The 20,876-nt window shown below is 46.6% G+C and overlaps 1 long non-coding RNA gene and 1 pseudogene across 2 annotated transcripts; one reads left to right on the top strand and one right to left on the bottom strand.

Moving 5' to 3' along the window:
- The first annotated feature begins 4,591 nt into the window (after nucleotides 1-4,591).
- On the top strand, nucleotides 4,592-15,933 carry LOC119622596 (uncharacterized). Of its 2 annotated transcripts, none has more exons than XR_012091845.1 (3): nucleotides 4,592-4,736; nucleotides 14,355-14,472; nucleotides 15,736-15,933. It is a non-coding gene; the product is annotated as an uncharacterized lncRNA (long non-coding RNA). The 2 variants fall into 2 exon arrangements; XR_012091846.1 differs by lacking the exon at nucleotides 4,592-4,736 and adding an exon at nucleotides 12,403-12,666.
- Nucleotides 15,934-18,735: 2,802 nt separating this feature from the next.
- Nucleotides 18,736-19,820, bottom strand: LOC103232018 (TIMELESS-interacting protein pseudogene; annotated as a pseudogene).
- Nucleotides 19,821-20,876: the final 1,056 nt, after the last annotated feature.

The following is a 20,876-nucleotide window of genomic DNA, read 5'->3' as shown; positions in this document are numbered from 1 at the left end:
AGAGAGAGCTCTCTGAACTTCTTTTGGTTCTGAGGGCTGCACAATTAAAATAACTGTTTTTAGAGCAAATGGAAGCCATTAGTGAATACTTCTCTCTTGCCACCTCCAAAATTGTCTCCCACCCACACCATCCTTTCCTCGGGTCTCAGAGAAGTCCTGTTTAGGGCTCACCCTTCCACTGGGTTTTGTGTCCCAGCCCCTCCCACTTTCTTGGGGATTTCTGCCATTGAGCATCCTCTCTCTTGATTGCATGCACCTCTGTCTCAAAACCATTAGAAAATAGGGAATAGGGGCTGAGTGCAGTGGTTTACACCTGTAATCCTAACATTTTGGGAGGCTGAAGCAGGAGGATGTCTTGAGCCCAGGAGTTTGAGACCAGCCTGGGCAACATAGCAAGACCCTGTCTCCACACACACACACACACACACACACACACACACACAAATAGGGAATAAAGTGATGTCAACCTTTACACGCACATACTCAACAGTTTGGATGCATATCTCATGCGAACCTGAGGGCCAGAGGTGCGCAAAGGGGCCCAACAAGGACACCAGAACAAGCAACACGCAGCATTGTGTCAAATTAGCCCTTCCAGGGAACAGAGAAAAACAAAGGTGGTCTTTACTCCTGGGTGGTCTTCACTCCTGGGAGATAAAAACCACAAGATAACCCATTTAACTCTTGTGGACACCTGCTGTTACCTCTGCAAAGACAGAGCTACACTGGTTCCAGCTGGCTCTGAGGTGACATTGACAAATATAAAGAATCTCAATTACATCGTCATTTATGTAAGGGGAAAAAAAGAACCCCAAGTGATGATTATACAGAGCCTGTCATTTCTGAGTGAACAGGGGCACAATCTGAATGATTGGTTTAAACGCTGAAGGACTGCAGGGGACATGAAAATTACTGTGGCGAGCGTTTGAGAGGATGCTGAGGACGCATGTTGGCTGAGTGTTTGCTACTTGAATAAATGGGGCTGATGTCTGAATGAGCCTGAAGGATGACAGCCTCAGGTTATGATGACTTTACTGTTGCCTAAATCAACTGCCACTTTTCAGGCCTTGTGTAATCAGACCTTTCTAGCTGCATTTGACATATTCATCACTCGCTCTTCCTAGAAACTCCCACTTGGCTTCCAGGAAGCCTGACTCTCCTGGTTTCTCATACTCCCCTGATGCATGAGTCTTATAAGTAGGATTACAAATGAAACCAATTATATTGGGGTACAATTTTCAAAATAATAAGAAACGCATTTGTGATGTAGTTAATATATGTGCTTCTTTATTGACACATTAAATAGCAAGCTCTATCAACAGGTCTAGCGATGACCATGATTTTTGAAATAGTGATGTTATTTTGAGAGATATGCAACAACCATAATAATGAAAATCTGATCTCTCTTAGTGTCAAAGTCTTTTGTCTCCTCCCTGGGTTCTTTTTCTTCTGCCCCCTCTCTGGGGAGTTTATCCATCTCCTGGTTTCAATACTCCCTCTCTGCTGAGGACTTCCCAGTCTCTACTTTGAGCTCATCTTCTCCACTGAACTTCAGAATCATATAGCAAATAATTTGCTGGCCCTCTACACCAGATATCCTAAATTAAACTCAATCATTGCCCCCTAAAACTGCTATATCTCAACTGGTTGCAGTACTAACTTCCTAGATACCCAAGCCAGATCCTGGGACTCACGCCCTCTTCACCCCATCTAAGCAACTGCCAAGTCCTGCTGATTTAACTCCTACATACTTTTTGAATCTGGCACCTCCTCCCTCCTACTTTCCTATTATCACCATCCCAAATCTCTTGCCTGTACAATTGCAACTGGTCAGACTCCACTGTTGCTGCTCTTAAAAGGATCATCCAAGAAACCAGCAGAAGCCTCTTCCTAAAACCCAATTTTTATTATTATCGCTTGCTTTCAAACTCCTTTAGTGCCCCCTCTTCACTTTTTTTTTTGGGGGGGAGGAGTCTTCCTCTGTCGTCCAGGCTGGAGTGCAGTGGCAAAATCTCCACTCACTGCAGCCTCCACTTCCAGGGTTCAAGCGATTCTCATACCTCAGCCTCTGGAGTAGCTGGGACTACAGGCGCCTATGACCGCACCCAGCTAATTTTTGTAAATTTAGTAGAGACAGGGTTTCACCATGTTGGCCAGGCTGGTTTTGAACTCCTGACCTCAAGTGATCTGCCCACCTCGGCCTCCCAAAGTGCTGAAATTACAGGCGTGAGCCACCATGCCCGGCCCCCACCTCCTCACTTTTAAGACTTTCCATAATCCAATGGCTGCTGGCTAACTTTGGCCTCTATAACATGATACTTTCCAGTAACAACACACTACTTGATACCCCCACAGTAGTGTTGCCAGATGAGGTATAGGATGCTCAGTAATTAAATTTGAATTTCAGATAAACGATGAATTTTTTTTTTTTTTTTTTTTGAGACGGAATCCTGCTCTGTCACTCAGGCTGGAGTGCAGTGGCATGATCTCAGCTCACTGCAACCTTCTCCTCCTGGATTCAAGCAATTCTCCTGCCTCAGCCTTCCTAGTAGCTGGGACTACAGGTGCCCACCACCACACTCGGCTAATTTTTGTATTTTTAGTAGAAACAGAGTTTCATCGTGTTGGTCAGGCTGGTCTCGAACTGTTGACCTCAGATGATCCACCCACCTTGGCCTCCCAAAGTACTGGGATTACAGGTATGAGCCACTGCGCCCGGCCGAATAATTTTTTCGTGTAAGTAATTCCATGCAATCTTTGGGACATGCTTATATTGTAAAACTATTTGCTATTTATCTGAAATTCAGACTTGTGGGCACCCTGTATTTTTATTTGCTAAATGTGGCAACCCTACCCCACAGATAACCCCCAGGATGGTGAGATGCCCCTTCTGAGGGTCCCACAGCTCTGAACCAACACTTACCCACCTGAGAGACTGGGGATCTATTCTGATCTCTGTATCCTTGCTATGCAACACAGAGAGGCTGGCATAGAACAGATGGCAGTGTTTGCTGAGTGAATGAATGCATATGTGTGACACAGCAATAAACCTGTATCTTCCGGTGGAATCAGTAAGTATTGTGATCAGTATACAGTGTCAGTTCCGCTTGTATCCACCTTCCCTTCACAGTCTTGGAAAAATCACCTCATGGTTTACACATCCCCCCAGGCAGGTGAGCTAGAAAGCCAGGAGTCATCTGTAGACTTAGGGAAGCCAGTATAGGACCAGTTGGGTTTTCTGTTTTTTATTCGGAGTGGGGAGAAAAGGGAGGGAGACGACCATCTTCTGGCGATATGAAAGTCGAGAAAGGCAAACAGGAGGGGAGCAAGAGAGGAAAAGAAGAGGATGTGAAAAGCCCGAAGGAAGGCAGGAGAGCAAGCAGGTAGGAATGAAGGCGAGGAAGCGGGAGCCAGCTGGCACCACAGCGAGGAGTGACAGCCGCCGCCAGCAGGGGCTGGGTACTGGGAGGAGGGAGGCTCAGGCAAGCCGCGCTGAGCCATTCTTCTCCTTCCCAGACTCCTCACCATCCATCCTGCTAACCGAGGGCCTCCACCCTGCTCGTCGTCAGAGGCAGACACCCAGGGCTTGGCCCTCTTGGGCTTCCTAGCTCTCCAGCCCAGGAGTTAGACTAGTTTTCCAACTCCCCCAGCCCCAAATCGGGAGGACAATAATCCCTTCCGCTCTGCGCCTGCCAAGGTCGAGTTAGGAAAGACTTGGAACAGAATTAAATGGCATTGGGGAAGATGAGTCAGCCGGGCGGGGCTGCAGCTGCCAGTGAAACCCCTGCCAGTGTGATTGGGCAACAACCAGAAGTAGGGGACCCGCGGGGTGGTGGTGCCATCCGTTAAAGGCAGTTTATGTGATAAGTCTTGATCGCGCACCCACTAAAGGGGCAGCTTTGGGGTCAGCCTCAATTTCCTCCACTGTGAAGTGGGAATATGAATACTTGACTTATCCGAAACGAATCATGTCTCCAAGGTGCCTGGGCTATAAAAAGCGGTCAGTCAGTAGTCACGGTCGTGCTTAGTGCCGTGCCCTCCACCCTAGGCCACTTTCGCCGTGTGAGACTGTCCCAAAGGCGTGGGTGTGGGGTGCAGTGGGGAGCCCCTGATCGGGCACGGGCAGAAGACAAGTTCTTTTTTTCCCACCACTTCCAGGTGAGGAAGAGAAGACGCCTGCTCCGGAACCAAGGGTAGGGTGGCGATGTACTGGCCTCACCCGCTTTAAGCAAAGTCACATTAGATTTACCATGTTTGCTATTCACTCATTCATTTTCTATATTAGAGGGACTGCTGATTAAACGGAAGGACTTAACACTAAGACTCCAGTACCAGGCTATACTATAGACCTGACCGAGTGAGCGTGAGAAGATGAGACCCGGGAGAAGAAGGAGGGCGACAGCGGGCACCGAGATCCACAGGTCCAGAGTCTAGCTGCCACCCATACCCAGTGTTTTGGGAGCGGTGCGCGGCATCTGCGCATGCGCTCCCCACCCCTGCCAGGTCCCCCGCGGGGTCAGACGGCTCGCCAGCGGAGGTACTGCCCGCGCATGCGTGTCTTGCTCACACGGCGCTCCCAGTGCGACTGGAGCGTCTCCAGTGGAGCTGGCAGTTGGGAGGCCGGAGGCCCGGCCCATAGCGGGTGGCTGTTAGGAGCTATGGATGAAGGACCTGTGTATGTTGGTGCCCGCTGTCGCCCTCCTTCTCCCGAGGTCTCGTCTTCTTACACTCACTCGGTGTGTGACAGCGACAGGTCACAGAGGGCGGTAACGTACGGCGCCCCTGGGGCGGTTTCGTTTGGCGCGGAGTAGAGGTGGCCCGGCAGTTGTGGTTGCTCCTTTCGCCTGGACTCACCTGTGTGGTCCCCTGGCGGGGACTCAACACCAGAAGACGGAGGGGAGTGAATGTGTTTGGCTCGGAGGAAACCCCTCTTGAGCCTGCCCTCACATCCTTACAAGGGACCCAGTCTGAGGTCCAGTCGTCCCCAAACCATCCACTCCTCCACCACCCCCTTCCCTGACTAAAGGCTAAATTTGGACGGTAACCACGCCCTACCCCATCCCCTTGGAGTCCTTCAGTCAGCTCCAAAGGCCCACCCCACATTCTGGGGGCCTCTGAGTCGAAAAGGAGGGCCCATTGGGCAGGGTGGGGTTGAGGGACCTGCTGTGGAGATGTCTCTGGCCTGGGGAAACCACTGCTTCCTCATCTACCACTGAGACTGAGGAAGACCCGCAGATGGGCCTTGGCAAGCACCCAGAAGAATAACTCCAGAACACCATTCAGGAAGTTAAGACAGTGGGAGATTGAGTTAATGACCTTGACCCCAGACCCATGTAAGGAAAGGAAAGGGAGCCTCTGGCTGCTCCTTCTGCAGATGTGAAGTTGAAGAGGCTTCAAGGACCTTAAAACCTAATGGTTCTTATGAATGAGAAACATTCATACCCAGTGGTACTGTTTAACTCACATACCATGTCTCAGGATCTGTTGTGAGCATATTAACTCTTATTTACTTACTTACTTATTTATTTATTTATTTATTTTATTTTTTTGAGACAGAGTCTCACTCTGTCACCCAGGCTGGAGTGCAGTGGCGCCATCTCAGTTCACTGCAACCTCTGCTTCCTGGGTTCAAGCAATTCTCCTGCCTCAGCCTCCCAAGTAGCTGGAGTTGCAGGTGCGTGCCACCAAACCCGGCTAATTTTTTTTTTTTTTTTTTTTTGTATTTTTTTTAGTAGAGATGGGGTTTCGCCATGTTGACCAAGCTGGTCTCGAACTCCTGACCACAGGTGATCCACCCCTCTCGGCCTCACAAAGTGCTGGGATTACAGGTGTGAGCCACTGTGCCCAGTCAATTTTTGTATTTTTAGTAGAGGCAGGGTTTCACCATGTTGGCCAAGCTGGTCTCAAACTCCTGACCTCAGGTGATTCACCCGCCTCGGCCTCCCAAAGTGCTGGGATTACAGGCATGAGGCACTGCACCCGGCCCATATTAACTCTTTTTTGTTTTATTTGGTTTTTTTTTTTTTTTTTTTTTTTTTTGAGACGGAGTCCCGCTCTGTTGCCAGGCTGGAGTATAGTGGCACGATCTCAGCTCACTGCAACCTCCACCTCCTGGGTTCAAGCGATTCTCCTGCCTCAGCCTCCCGAGTAGCTGGGATTACAGGCATGTGCCCCTACACCCGGCTAGTTTTTGTATTTTTAGTAGAGACGGGGTTTCACCATGTTGGCCAGGATGATCTCGATCTCCTGACCTTCTGATCCTCCCACCTTGGCCTCCGAAAGTGCTGGGATTAGAGGGCTGAGCTGCCGCACCCGGCCATATTTACTCTTAATCCTCACAACAACCCTATGAGGTAGGCTTTACCATCTTCCTCGTTTTACAGATGAAGAAAGTGAGTACTGAAAAGTTAAGCCACTTCCCGAGGTCTCACAACTAGTCAGAAGCAAAGCAGGACTTCATACTCAGGCATTCTGGCTCCAGAGTCTGCACTGTTTTGAACACAAGTGAAACTGCTCTGAGGAAGAGAACAGATAAGAGAGACCCAGTAGAGGTCAAGATTGAAACTCATTTCCTAAGCACCTGCTCTCACACTATTTCAGTCTTCCAAATGACCCTGTGAGGGAGGAATCTGAGGCAAAGAGAGGTTACATATTTTTAAAGAAATATGTTATTCATGACACTTGTTAAAGATGGTAGAGCCAGGCTTTATTCAAGGCCATGGTGACAGGTATGCAGACCACTGCAATGGGGTCTTGCAGTGGGAGAAAGATTGGACTCAACTCTAAGTCCAACAATGACAAGTGGAGATTTCTAACCAAGGAGCAGGGTGGGGTCAGTGGATGGGAAATTACTAAGAGGAAACATCTAGGACAAGGGGTTTCTGGCTAAACTGACTTGATAGGATTATTGTTGAAGGCAGGCCAGGATGATAAGAATCCAGGGTAGTCGGACACCAAGGGTGGGAAATTTCCCCTAAATTGACCTAGCAGGATTCTTGCTCAAACTAGATTCAACAAGGATAGAGAGAGTCCTTATAAGGACCCTTACAGGGACAGGTCAGGCCTAGTCAAGCAGAGTACATGAAGGAGCCTAAGGTTTTGGTCAAAGGAGACAGTCTTTGTCAAATATCTTGCCCAGCCGGGCAAGGTGGCACATGCCTGTAATCCCAACACTTAGGGAGGCGAAGGTGGGAGGATCGCTTGAAACCAGGAGTTCAAGACCAGCCTGGGTGACATAGCGAGACCCCATCTCTACCCCAAAAAATGTTTTGGGTTTTTTTGAGACAGGGTCTTGATCTGTTGCCCAGGCTGGAGTACTGTAGCACAATTTTGCCTCACTTGCAGCCTTGACCTCCTAGGTTCAAGTGATCCTCCTGCCTCAGCTTCCAGAGGAGCTGGGACCACAGGTGTGTGCCACCACGCCTGGCTAATTTTTTTTTTTTTTTTTTGGTAAAGAAGGGGTCTCACCATGTATTCCAGACTAGTCTTGAACTCCTAGGCTCAAGCAATCCACCCACCTAGGCCTCCCAAAGTGCTGGGATTACAGGAGTGAGCCACTGCATCCGGCTACAATTTTTTTTTTTTTTTTTTTTTTTTAATCTTGCCCTAGGTCACACAAGTAGTAGTTGGACCAAGTTGATGAAGCAGCCTGACTCAGGCAACACATTAGTTAACCAAGACAAAAGGTGAGACTAAGATCCAAGGTCTCTTCCAGCCTTGGGGCCTTTCACTACGTGCATTTTTTTTTTTTTTTTTTCTGAGACGGAGTTGCGCTCTGTCGCCCAGATTGGAGTGCAGTGGCGCCATCTCAGCTCACTGCAACCTCTGTCTCCCAGGTTCCAGCAATTCTACTGCCTCAGCCTCCCGAGTAGCTGGGATTACAGGCGTGGGTCACCACGCCCAGCTAACTTTTTTTTTTATTTTTAGTAGAGACAAGGTTTCGCCATGTTGGCCAAGCTGGTCTTGAACTCCTGACCTCAGGTGATCCACCCGCCTCGGCTTCCCAAAGTATTGGGGTTACAGGCGTGAGCCACTGCGCCTGACCCACTACATGCATTTTAACAAACATTTATTTGATAATTCAGATGTTTATTATGCTGAGTGTTCTTAGAGGCACGGAGGACTCAGCAGTGAACAAAACAGACGTGGTCCCTTTCTGCAACTCTTGGAAGGAGAGTGAAGGTAAAGAAACACAGCCAACATTAGTTAGTGGTAAAAACCGATTTTATTCAGTAACTACTGACAGTAGAGGAAAGAGCTGAGCTTCATTCTTATTTGCACAGAGGTGACTAGGAGTTTTGCTTTGTTTGGTTTGGTTTTTAGAGATGGAGTCTCACTCTGTTGCCCAGGCTGCAGTGCAGTGACACGATATCGGCTCACTGCATCCTCCCAGGTTCAAGTGATTCTCCTGCATCAGCCTCCCAGGTAGCTGGGATTATAGGCATGCACAACCACACACGGCTCGTTTTTGTATTTTTAGTAAAGATGGGGTTTCACCACGTTGGCCAGGCTGGTCTTGAACTCCTGACCTCAGGTGATCTGCCCACTTCGGCCTCCCAAAATGCTGGGATTACAGGTGTGAGCCATTGCACCCGGTCCATGACTAGGAGTTTTATTTCTTATTTTTGTTTTTTGAGATCTCGCTCTGTCACCCAGGCTGGAGTGCCGTGGCGCGATCTCCGCTCACTGCAAACTCCGCCTCCGGGCTCACTCCATTCTCCTGCCTCAGCCTCCCGAGTAGCTGGGATTGCAGGTGCCCGCCACATACCCAGCCAATTTTTTTTGTATTTTTAGTAGAGATGGGATTTCACTGTATTAGCCAGGATGGTCTTCATCTCCTGACCTCGTGATCCGCCCCCCTCAGCCTCCCAAAGTGCTGGGATTATAGGCATGAGCTGCCCCAGCCTCATAATGGTAAACTTTTCTTAGAGCTGAGGAAGAAGGTGGTCAGGACCCATCCTTGTCAGGTGTTGGCTAGGACAAATGATAACACTCTTTTGACAGCCCTGAGCTTTTTCAGACTGGAACTCAAAAGGGAGTTGGGCTGCCCCCAAGCGGTAGCCTTAGGCTACTAGAAGCTATGACAAAGTTTAGTCGAGTGTCTTAGTGCAGGGGTTTGAATGCAGTATTCCTGCATAGTTTGCACAGTTTGAGGGGGAGTGTGGAACCAACAGTAAACATGTAAATGACTTTCAGGTAGTGATATTTGAAGACAAGGGAGGTTGGGAGAAGGAATTGATTATTTTGGTGAACTGAGAATCCAGAAATACAAAGGCCTGGGAAGAACAAGTGAAAAGCCCTGAGGCAGGAGTAGGCCTGTCTTTTGCCAGGGCAGGAGGGAAGGCCCGTTTTCCTGGAGCACGGGTAGCACTCAAGGAAAGCAGTGAACAGGGTGAGACGAAGGCAGGGGATGGTGAGACAATTGAAGTCTGAGATCTTAGAGATACTCAGAGGCCAGATCACAAGGACTATGTGCCAGCAGGCCCACCCCATAAACTCGTGCAAATTTGCACTGTATAAGGGCAGCTTGTGCTGAAGGGATGAGGACAGGGACCTAAAATTGCACCTGTACTATGTTCACCAAGTTGTACAGTGCATCCCGGTACAGGGCTATGTCAGTCAGCAGAAAAGGCTGCCTTTTCCCAATAACCACAAGCTAGGCAAACTGTGAGCCAGAGGGGCTGCATCTGCCCAGAGGGGCACTGCTGTGGTCTGAATGTTTGTGCCCCCTCCCCACCAAATTCATAAGTTGAAATCCTAACCTCCAAGGTGATGTTATTGGGAGATGGGACCCCTTGGGAGCTGGGCTCCACCTTCATGAGTGGGATTAGTGCTCTTATAAAACAGGCCCAAAGGAGCTCAATTGCCCCTTCCACCAGGAGAGGACACAGAAAGAAGGTCTCATCTATGAACTAGGAAGTGGGTCCTCACCAGATACTGAATCTGCCAGTGCCTTGATCTTGGACTTTACAGCCTCCAGAGCTGTGAGAAATGAATTTCGGTTGTTTATAAACTACCCAGCTTGTGTTTTTTTTCTGTTGTTGTTGTTGTTGTTATAGAAGCCCAAATAGACTAAGACAGGCATTTTTGTCTAAATAGCATGGAAGGGGCTGGACACGGTGGCTCATGCCTGTAATCCCAGCACTTTGGGAGGCTGAGGAGGGAGGATCATTGAGGTCAAGGGTTCAAAACCAGCCTGGCCAACATGGTGAAACCCTGCCTCTACTAAAAATACAAAAATTAGACGGGTGTGGTATGTGCGCCTATAATCCCAGCTACTCTGGGGGTTGAGGCAGGAGAATTGCTCGAACTCGGGAGGCAGAAGTTGCAGTGAGCCAAGATCTTGCCACTGCACTTCAGCCTGGGTGACAGAGTGAGACTCTGTCTCAAAAAAAACCCCAATAATAATAATAAATAGCATGAAGGTGTTCTATGGGTTAGCTGTGGCTTGTGGGCCAGGCGCTGAGCTAGCAGTTGCCAGGGTAGCAGACCAGTTATGAGGTTATTGAAAAAGCTGAGGCAGCTGTCTTAAGAAAAGAAAGCCATGAAAAATGAGTTTATTTTACCTTATTACCGTGGCCCACTGTGGCTGTTCAGTGGGCATGTTCAGCACCTCCATGGAGAAACTGCAGTGACAGCTGTACAAGGGAAAGAATGATATATTCAGGTACTCGCTGATATTTGAGAGTGACTTCATCCAGATAATTGAACCCCTATTTCCCCTCTTCCTCCTGCGTTCCCTTCTCTCTCCCCACTCAAGTCCTTCCTCAGTCTCTCTCACATTCCTTTTTCTTTTCTTTTTCTTTTTTTTTTTTTTGAGACAGTCTTGCTCTGTCACCCAGGCTGGAGTGCAATGGTGTGATCTCGGCTCACTGCAAACCTCTGCCTCCTGGGTCCAAGCGATTCTCATGCCTCAGCCTCCCAAATAGCTGGGATTACAGGCATGCACACCATGCCCAGCTAGATTTTGTATTTTTAGTAGAGATGGGGTTTCACCATGTTGGCCAGGCTGGTCTCGAACTCCTGAGCTCAAGTGATCCGCCCACCTCAGACTCTCAAAGTGCTAGGATTACAAGCGTGAGCCGCCATGCCTGGCCTCCTTTTATTTCTTCAACAGAGCATTTATTAAGCACTAATATGTGCAGCACATGCAAAAATGTCCTCAGTGATGTCTCCAAAATCAGGTAGAGGAAACAGACAAGTTTTTGAAAAAATTCATTGAGTTATCAATTTATGCATCTCTATCTTACAGAAAGGATTTGGAGCAGCTGTCAATTCCAAGATTTATCTTTTCCTGACACTATACCAGGATGGACAGCAGAACTAAGCTAGGGCAAGATGATAAGAATCCTTTTATTTATTTTGCTTTAAAAATGTTTATATTATAGGCCAGGCATGGTGGCTCACACCTGTAATCTCAGCACTTTGGGAGGCTGAGGTAGGTGGATTGCTTGAGCTCAGAAGTTTGAGACCAGCCTGGACAACATGGCAAAACATCGTCTCCACGAAAAATACAAAAATTAGCCAGGCATGATGGTGCGTGCCTGTAATCTCACCTACTTGGGAGACTGAGGCAGGAGAATCAATTGAACCCGGGAGGCGGAGGTTGCAGTGAGCTGAGATCGTGCCACTGCACTCCAGCCTGGGTGACAGAGCAAGACCCCATCTCAAAAAAAAAAAGTTTATATTATTATATTTATATTGTATATATTTTATCTTCTTTTCAAGTGTGCAGAGGGAATGATAGAAAATAAAACACTCCCAGTTATCTCAGATCTTCACGTTTTGCCATGTTTACTTTGGATTTAATTTTTTTGTTGTTTTTGACACGGAGTTTTACTCATGTTGCCCAGGCGGGAGTGCAATGGCATGATCTCAGCTCACTGCAACATCTGCCTCCCAGGTTCAAGCAATTCTCCTGCCTCAGCCTCCCAAGTAGCTGGGATTACAGGTTCCTGCCACCATGCCGGCTAATTTTTGTAATTTTAGTAGAGACGGGGTTTCACCATGTTGGCCAGGTTAGTCTCAAACTCCTGACCTCAGGTGATGTACCCACCTCGGCCTCCCAAAGTGCTGGGATTATAGGTGTGAACCACCACGCCTGGCCTAGATTTAATTTTTTAAAAATAAAGCATGAAAGATCCAGTTGACTCTCCCTCAGTTCCCTTCCCCAGGTCCCCAAGGTGCATCCCCTGTGAGCCCTCAGTTTCCCTTGTCCTGAATTTGGAGTTTTTCATTCCCATGCATGTTTTGTCCTTCAATTTTATATGAATGTATTCATAAATGTTTTCTAGTAATTTGAAGAACATAATATGGTTTGTTTTGGGTGTCTTGAAACCTTAGACCCGTATGGACACTGTGGGGCCCCTCCTGCAGGTTGCTTTTTATCATTCAACGTTGTCTATATTTGTACACACAGCTCTATATATCTCTTAATTGACATGGTGCTCTCCAGCATTCAAGGACTTCAGGGTCCATTGTTTTCTATGATCCTCACAACAAATGTCATGACCCCCTCAGGACTCAAGAAGAATCTGAGACCCAGAGAGTGAAGTGAAGACCACAAAGGGGCAGAGCCCCAGGCTTCTGACTCCTCACTCACTGTGGTTTCCTCTGCTTGGGTGCCATCTGGATAATACCATGAGTCGCATCATTAAGACAAGAAGTGTGAGTAACCAGAGGGCAGGCAAGTGGGAGGGAGAGGAAAGGAGCATGGAGAAGAGGGTAGAAAGCAAGGGTGGACAAGGGAAGGAAGAAAAGGGGGCAGAACCAGCTGAAGGAGCTGTATAGCTTTAAATCTATCCGTGATTTTCATGCTCAACCTTGGCCACTCATTGGGATCACCTGGGGAGCTTCGCCAACTCGTGATGCCTGGCATCCACCCCCAGAAATTCTAATATAATTGGCCTAGAGGGAGGACTGAATAGGAGGATGTTTAAAAGCTCCCCAGCTGGTTTGAATATATAGGTGGGGTTGCAAGTCATTGACTAAGCAAAGCAATTTGTCAGGCAGTAAATTGGCTGAGGGGGTGGAACTCAAAAGCTGGCTTGTTAACATTAATAAGATCTTACACCTTGAAGGCTGGCTTGATAATACGATGTAAATAAGGTATTGAGATCTTAGGCCTAGATTCTATCAACAGAAATGGGCTAAAATGAAGGAGGTGATAATCCGTTTTCCTTAGTGTTGTTCATACTAGTCTTACACTATTGTGTTCAGTCATTGGGGCTTTGACTTGAAGGAGAGACCAACAATTTTCACAATGAATACCAGTAAACCCCTACAGAGTAACGGAATTCAGCAAACACTCTAAGTACTTCCTTTATGCTGTGCCTGTGCTATAGGGAAGGAAGACAGAGATGAGAAAATCATAATCCTTGCCCTCAAGAAGCTCAGACAAACAGGCAACCTGGACATAGGTACAGACAATTAACTCAATGGGCTAAATGCTAGAGATAAGTCCAAGGAACAGAAAGCAGAGAACACCTAACTCTACCTTGGAAAGACTGGCAGAGGGGCTCAGGGTAGGCTTCACAGGAGGGCTGCATGAGTGAACCAAGTCTCGAAGGTTGAGTAGGAGTTGGTTAAGGGCATGGCTGAGGCTGGGAGTTAGGAAGAACATGTGCAAAGGTTTAGGGTAGTAGAAGCACATGGAACACATATGTGGCAGGGGAGAAGCTGGTGATGAGGCTGGAAAGATGGGGGCCTTGTGTGCCATACCCAGAAGTCCTGGCTCGACTCTGTAGGCAGCCAGGCATCATCAAAGCGAGGAATATAGGGAAAGCAGGGAGAGCCTTATGGAGAGGAGGCATCTAAGCTGAGTCTTGGAGGATGAGTAGAATTTCAACAGGCAGGGATGTGGGATGGAGAAGAAGGCTTCCCAAGAAGGGGCAGGAGCAGAAAGAAAAGTGTGAGCAAAGATGTGGAGGCAGGATAAGTTTGACATGTGTCAGACACAGTGAAGGAATCGATCCTCTGGTAGGAGTGATCACAGTCATCTGGGGCCCTTTTTTTTTTTTTTTTGAGACTGCGTCTTGCTCTGTCGCCCAGGCTGGAGTGCAGTGGCACCATCTCGGCTCACTGCAAGCTCAGCCTCCCAGGTTCACGCCATTCTCCTGCTTTAGCCTCCTGAGTAGCTGGGACTACAGGCTCCCGCCACCACGCCTGGCTAATTTTTTTGTATTTTTTAGTGGAGACGGGGTTTCGCTGTGTTAGCCAAGACGGTCTCGATCTCCTGACCTCCTGATCCACCCGCCTCGGCCTCCCAAAGTGCTGGGATTACAGGCGTGAGCCACCACACCCAGCCTATCTGGGGCACTTTTTTAAAAAATCTTTTTTTTTTTCTTTTGAGACAGCGTCTGGCTCTGTCACCCGGGCTGGAGTGCAGTGGTGTGATCTCGTCTCACTGCAACCTACACCTACCGGGTTGAATTGATTCTCCTGCCTCAGCCTCCCGAGTAACTGGGACTACAGGTATGTGCCACCACACCTGGCTAATTTTTGTATTTTTAGTAGAGATGAGGTTTTGCCATATTGGCCAGGCTGGTCTTGAACTCCTGGTCTCAAATGATCCACCTGCCTCGACCTCCCAGAGTGCTGGGATTACAAGCATGAGCCACCGTGCCTGGGCAAAATATCTTTTTTTTTATTTCTTTACTTTCTTAATACACTTACTTTAAATTAAGAAAAAAAAAAAAAAAAAAAAAAGCCTGGCACGGTGGCTTATGCCTGTAATCCTAGCACTTTGTGGAGGCCGAGGCAGGAGGATTGCCTGAGCTCAGGAGTTCAAGACCAGCCTGGGCAATACGGTAAGACCCTGTCTCAATAAATAAATAAATACATTTTAAAAAGAAAAAAGGATTAAATATCAATCCCTGGCCTCCACTCCCCTCCCATCCTCCAAGATGATTCTAATTTATATGGTCTGGTAGTGGAATCCTGGTATCAGTATATTTTAAAAGTCCCCCAGGTAATCATAATCTGCAGCTGGGCTTGAGAGCCACAGCTGTAGGGGAGCTGTTGAGGACATGGATGGAAAGGTTGACTAGAGCCAGATACCAGTGACTATAAATTAGCTAATGTTTATTGATTTTTTTTCTTCAGACGTGGTCTCTGTTGCCCAGGCTAGAGTGCACTGGTACAATCACAGCTCACTGCAACCTTGACCTGCTGGGCTTAAGTGAGCCTCCCACCTCAGCCTCCTGAGTAGCTGGGACCATAGGCATGTGCCACCATGCCCAGCTAATTTTTAAAAATTTTTTTGTAGAGATAGAGTCTTACTATGTTGCCTAGGCTGGTCTGGAACTCCTGAGCTCAAATGATCCTCCTGCCTCAGCCTCCCAAAGTGCTAGGATTATAAGCATGAGCCACCTCGCCTGGCGTATTGAATGTTAACTGTGTACTATTCACTTAGTGTAGATTAATCCATTTAATCCTCACAACTCTATGAGGATGGGTACTATCATCATCCTTGTGTTGGAGCTGTGGAAACATAATTTGTGCAATGTCATATGCCGAAGTGGCAGTCTGACTTTCAAGGCATATCCTAGAAGGGCTTATATTCCAGGCCAAGATGTTGGCTTTTCTTCTGTAATCACCTTTGCTAGTTCAATGTGTATTCATCCGGAATTTTTCTTTATGCATCTGAAAGCAAGTACCCATACACATTTCCCCCTTTCTTACACAAAAGGTAGCATACTCTTCTTCTTCCTTTTTTTTTTTTTTTTTTTTTTTGAGATGGAGTCTCACTCTGTCACCCAGGCTGGAGTGGAGTGGCATGATTTGGCTCACTGCAACCTCTGCCCCCTGAATTCAAGCAATTCTTCTGCCTCAGATTACAGGTATGTGCTAAAAAGGTAGCATACTCTTTACACCTTCTGTCTCTTGCTTTTATGAACAATGTATCCTGAAAATCATTACAAATCAGTACATAGAGAGCTTCCCCGTTTTTTTAACAGTTTATTAGCATTTCTTTGTGTGCATGTACCCTACTTGATTTTGTCTTGGATTGGTTTCAGTTTCTGGCTATCAAAATGCTGTAATGAATAATCTTGTTTATGTGCCATTTTGCATATTCCCAGAAATGAAATTGCTGGGTTAAGGGGTAGGTAGATGTGCATTTGTAATTTAAACAGGTGTTACCAAATTGTCCTCTGTAGATGTACTGTTTTGCATTCCTACCTGCAGCATATGACAGTATGTTGGCACTGTAAAAATTTTTAGATTCAGGTGGTATATGTACAGGTTTGTTACATATGTATATTGCATGATGCTGAGGTTTGGGCTTCTATTGTACCTGTTACCTGAATAATGAATATAGCACCCAATAGGTAGTTTTTCTTTTTTCCTTTTTCTTTTCTTTCTTTTTTTTTTATTTTTATTTTGACAGGGCCTTGCTCTGTTGCCCAGGCTGGAGTGCAGTGGCGTGATCTCAGCTCACTGTTACCTCCGCCTCCTGGGTTCAAGGGATTCTCCTGCCTTAGCCTCCCAAGTAGCTGGGACTACAGGCATGTGCCACCACCCCTGGTTAATTTTTGTATTTTCAGTAGAGACGGGGTTTCGCCTGTTGCCCAGGCTGGTCTCGAACTCCTGACCTCAGGTGATCCACCCGCTTTGGCATCCCAAAGTTCTGGGATTTCAGGCGTGAGCCACCGCACCTAGCCACAATAGGTAGTTTTTCAACCTTTGTCCCCTTCCCTCACTCTCTCCTTTTGGAGACCCCAGTGTCTATTGTTCCCATCTTTATGTCTGTGCGTATCCAATGTTTAGCTCCCACTTATAAGTGAGAACATGTAGTATTTGTTTCTTTTTTCCCAATTAGATCCTGATATTTTAGGGTCAGGTATGGTGGCTCATGCTTGTAATCCCAGCACTTTGGGAGACCAAGGCAGGTGGATTGCTTGAGCTCAGGAGTTTGAGACCAGTCTTGGCAACAAGTCGAAACCCCATTCTACAAAAAGTATTAGCCAGGCGTGGTGGCATGCGCCTGTAGTCCCAGCTACTCAGGAGGATGAGGTGGGAGGATTGCTTGAGCCCAAGAGGTGAAGGTTGCAGTGAGCTGACATCACACCACTGCACTCCAGCCTCGGTGTGCAGTGAGACACAGTGAGACTCTGTCTCAAAAAAAAAAAAAAAAAAATCCTGAAAAAACTGTGGATTTTTTTCCAACTTTTATTATAGATCAAAGGGTATATGCGCAGATTTGTTACATGGGTAAATTGCATGACACTGAGGCTTGGGGTCCCAATCATCATATCGCCCAGGCAGTAAGCATAGTACCCAACAGGTGGTTTTTCAGCCCACGCCCTTCTCTCTCCCTCTCCCATCTAATGGTTCCCAGTGTCTATTTTTCCCATCTTTTTTTGTTTGTTTTAGTTTTCAAGATAATTTTTATTTTTACTTCTTTTAAAAAATGGACATTAACATTCAGTATATATGTGTACCTTAAAACTTCACCCAGGTTTACAAAAATTAGTCGGACATGGTGGCACATGCCTGTAATCCCAGCTACTCGGGAGGCTGAGGCAGGAGAATCACTTGAACCCGGGAGGCAGAGGTTGCAGTGAGCTGAGATCGCACCACTGCACTCCAGCCTGGGCGACAGAGCAAGACTCCATCTCATACAAAAAACAAAAACAAAAACAAAACTACAAAAAAAATTCACCCAGCCTACTCTGGGCACACTGTCCATGGGTTAGTCCTGCTCTGTAAGGAGCAGTAAAAAACAACAAAATCTCCCAATTTAGTGAAAACAAGGCATTCAATGGCAGACCAGCAGCAGAAACTGCTTATTACCTAATAATCATTTATGAAGTCATATCTATATAAAAACAAACACTAAAGAGAATAGACAACCAAAGTGACAGGCATAATTATAAATAAATACCAGATTACCAGATTTTAAATATTAATCTGTAAAAGTTTTACTACCTAAGGATTTTCACTCAAAGGAGAAAAAATACATAGTAACACCAAGCTTGCAGAATGGGGAGTTAACAGATACATTTTCTCTTAATGGAAACCCATCTAGCTTCAGTAACATTTCTGGATGAAGCATCAAGTTACTGTTGTACTTTTTTTTTTTTTTTTTTTTTTTTTTGAGGCGGAGTCTCGCTCTGTCGCCCGGGCTGGAGTGCAGTGGCCGGATCTCAGCTCACTGCAAGCTCCGCCTCCCGGGTTTACGCCATTCTCCTGCCTCAAGACTCCCGAGTAGCTGGGACTACAGGCGCCCGCCACCTCGCCCGGCTAGATTTTTGTATTTTTTAGTAGAGACGGGGTTTCACCAGGTTAGCCAGGATGGTCTTGATCTCCTGACCTCGTGATCCGCCCGTCTCGGCCTCCCAAAGTGCTTTTTTTTTTTTGAGACGGAGTCTCTGTAGCCAGGCTGGAGTGCAGTGGTGTGATCTCAGCTCACTGCAACCTCCGCCTCCTGGGTTCAAGCCATTCTCCTGCCTCAGCCTCCCGAGTAGCTGGGACTACAGGCACGTGCCATCATGTCCAGCTAATTTTTGTATTTTTAGTAGAGACAGGGTTTCACCATATTGGCCAGGATGGTCTCAATCTCTTGACCTCGTGATCCGCCTGCCTCGGCCTCCCAAAGTGCTGGGATTACAGGCGTGAGTCACTGCGCCCAGCCTTTTTTTTTTTTTTTTTTTTTTTTTTTTGAGATGGCGTTTCACTCTTGTTGCCTAGGCTGGAGTGCAATGGTGCGATCTTGGCTCACAGCAACCTCTGCCTCCCAGGTTCAAGCTATTCTCCTGCTTCAGCCTCCCGAGTGGCTGGGATTATAGGCATGTGCCACCACGCCCAGCTAATTTTGTATTTTTAGTAGAGACGAGGTTTCTCCATGTTGGTCAGGCTGGTCTGGAACTCCTGACCTCAGGTGATCTGTCCACCTCAGCCTCCCACAGTGCTGGGATTAAAGGCTTGAGCCACCATACCTGGCCACTGTTGCACATTTTTAAAAGACTGGTCCAGCTGTGTTTCCTCTCATTTTAAATCCTTCTCTTCATTTAAAGTATTGGCAGGAGCATCATTACATAGTCTAGAATGTCTTTGTGTAATCCATTTGACTCCTCCTTTTGATCTTCATCAGTATTAACCTGTTCAATTGTCTGTACCCTGGGTGTATTCATTAACATTATCATTTCCTAGGGACTATTACTCAGCAGCTTTGCCTGCCTTCTTTCCGAGGTCGGTTGTTTATTTCTCTCAATCCTTTGTTGTTGCTCTTCTGTTAGGCTTCTACTTGACTCAGAAGCAAACATCTCACTTTCAGATGAGTTTGTCAGAAAGGGATCTAATACAGCAGCAGTTACACAATGTCCATTATTTTCCCCAACTTCATCATTATTGCTAACAACATATTCATGTAAAATAGGGAGATCAAGCCAAATTCATTTTAAACAGGTCTGAATTTCCTTTTTATTTCTCAGGTATTCAACTCTGTCAATAAAATCCTCAAACTGCAGTTTAGGGAATTGCCTATGTGCCCAGTGTTCCATGTGTCTGATTAGCATCTTTAAGTCTTCAGCCTCATGACTTTTACCTTTGAATTTTGCCCTATCAAATACATGCCTTAAGGCTGGAAGCCCTCTCTCTGAAATTAATCTGTGAGCATCCAGCTTGGATATATTTATTTTCACTGCTCTCTTTGAAGGCACAGGAACAAGTGCTCCACTTCCTGATTCTTTATCAGGTTCAGCTCCTTCACCATCTTGTCTCTCTGGAGAGGCTGAAGGTAGGAAAGGAGGAAAAGTTTCATCTTCTACATGCTCATAATCTAGAAGGTCAATCATGCCGTTCTCCTATGGTTCTAGCATCTTTTCCTCTGGCTTTCCTCCCTTTCTGGACGCTCCTTCTGGATTTTCTTTCCAGGTTCATCTAGCCTCACGCAGACAGCAGAGGCCACAGCGCAGAGTTCGGTGTGCAAAGTAAGCGTGCTTCTCCTATTTTTCCCATCTTTACGTTCATGTGTATTCAGTGTTTACCTTCTCGACTTATAAGTGAGAACATGTAGTATTTTTTTTTGTTTTTTTTCTGTTCCTGTATTAATCTGCTTAGGATAATGGCCTCCAGCTGCATCCATGTTGCTGCAAAGGACATGATTGTGTTCTTTTTTATGACTGTGTAGTATTTCATGGTGTATATCTGACACATTTTCTTTATCCAATCTGCTGTTGTTGGGCATCTAGGCTGATTCCATGTGTTTGCTATCGTGACTAGTGCTGCAATGTGTCTTTTTGGTAGAATGATTTCTTTTCCTTTGGGTATATACCCAGTATGTGGGCACATTTTTAAAGAATTACTTAATTTTTGAATATGTGATATGCATGTGCTTCAGAAGCAAAGGTGAAAAGGAGTGCAGTGGGCCAGGCACAGTGGCTCACACCTGTAATCCCAGCACTTTGGGAGGCCAAGGTGGGCGGATCACCTGAAGTCAGGAGTTTGAGACCAGCCTGCCCAACTTGGTGAAACCTTGTTTCTACTAAAAATGCAAAAATTAGCCAGGGGTGGTGGTGGGCGTCTGTAATCTCTGCTACTTGGGAGGCCGAGGCAGGAGAATCACTTGAACGGAGGCGGAGGTTGCAGTGAGCCAAGATTGCGCCACTGCACTCCAACCTGGGCGACAGAGCGAGACTCCATCTCAAAAACAAACAAACAAACAAATAAACAGGGCAGTGGAACGCTTCCTGCCATCACAGTCCATCTACCCAGTGTCCACCCCACCGTTAGTCTTTATTAGTCATTTATTATGTAATCTTCGAGTGTTTTCATTCTTTCACTCTCTCTGTATATGCGTGTGTGTCAGATATAGATTTTTATAACTTATTAATAGAACTTTTAAAACATAAACAAAAATAAAGAATACTTCTGAA

Source organism: Chlorocebus sabaeus, chromosome X (assembly GCF_047675955.1).
Source record: "Chlorocebus sabaeus isolate Y175 chromosome X, mChlSab1.0.hap1, whole genome shotgun sequence".
NCBI classification, from domain to species: domain Eukaryota; kingdom Metazoa; phylum Chordata; class Mammalia; order Primates; family Cercopithecidae; genus Chlorocebus; species Chlorocebus sabaeus.
The sequence above is the reverse complement of the archived record's forward strand: the minus strand, read 5'-3'. Positions and strand labels throughout refer to the sequence as shown.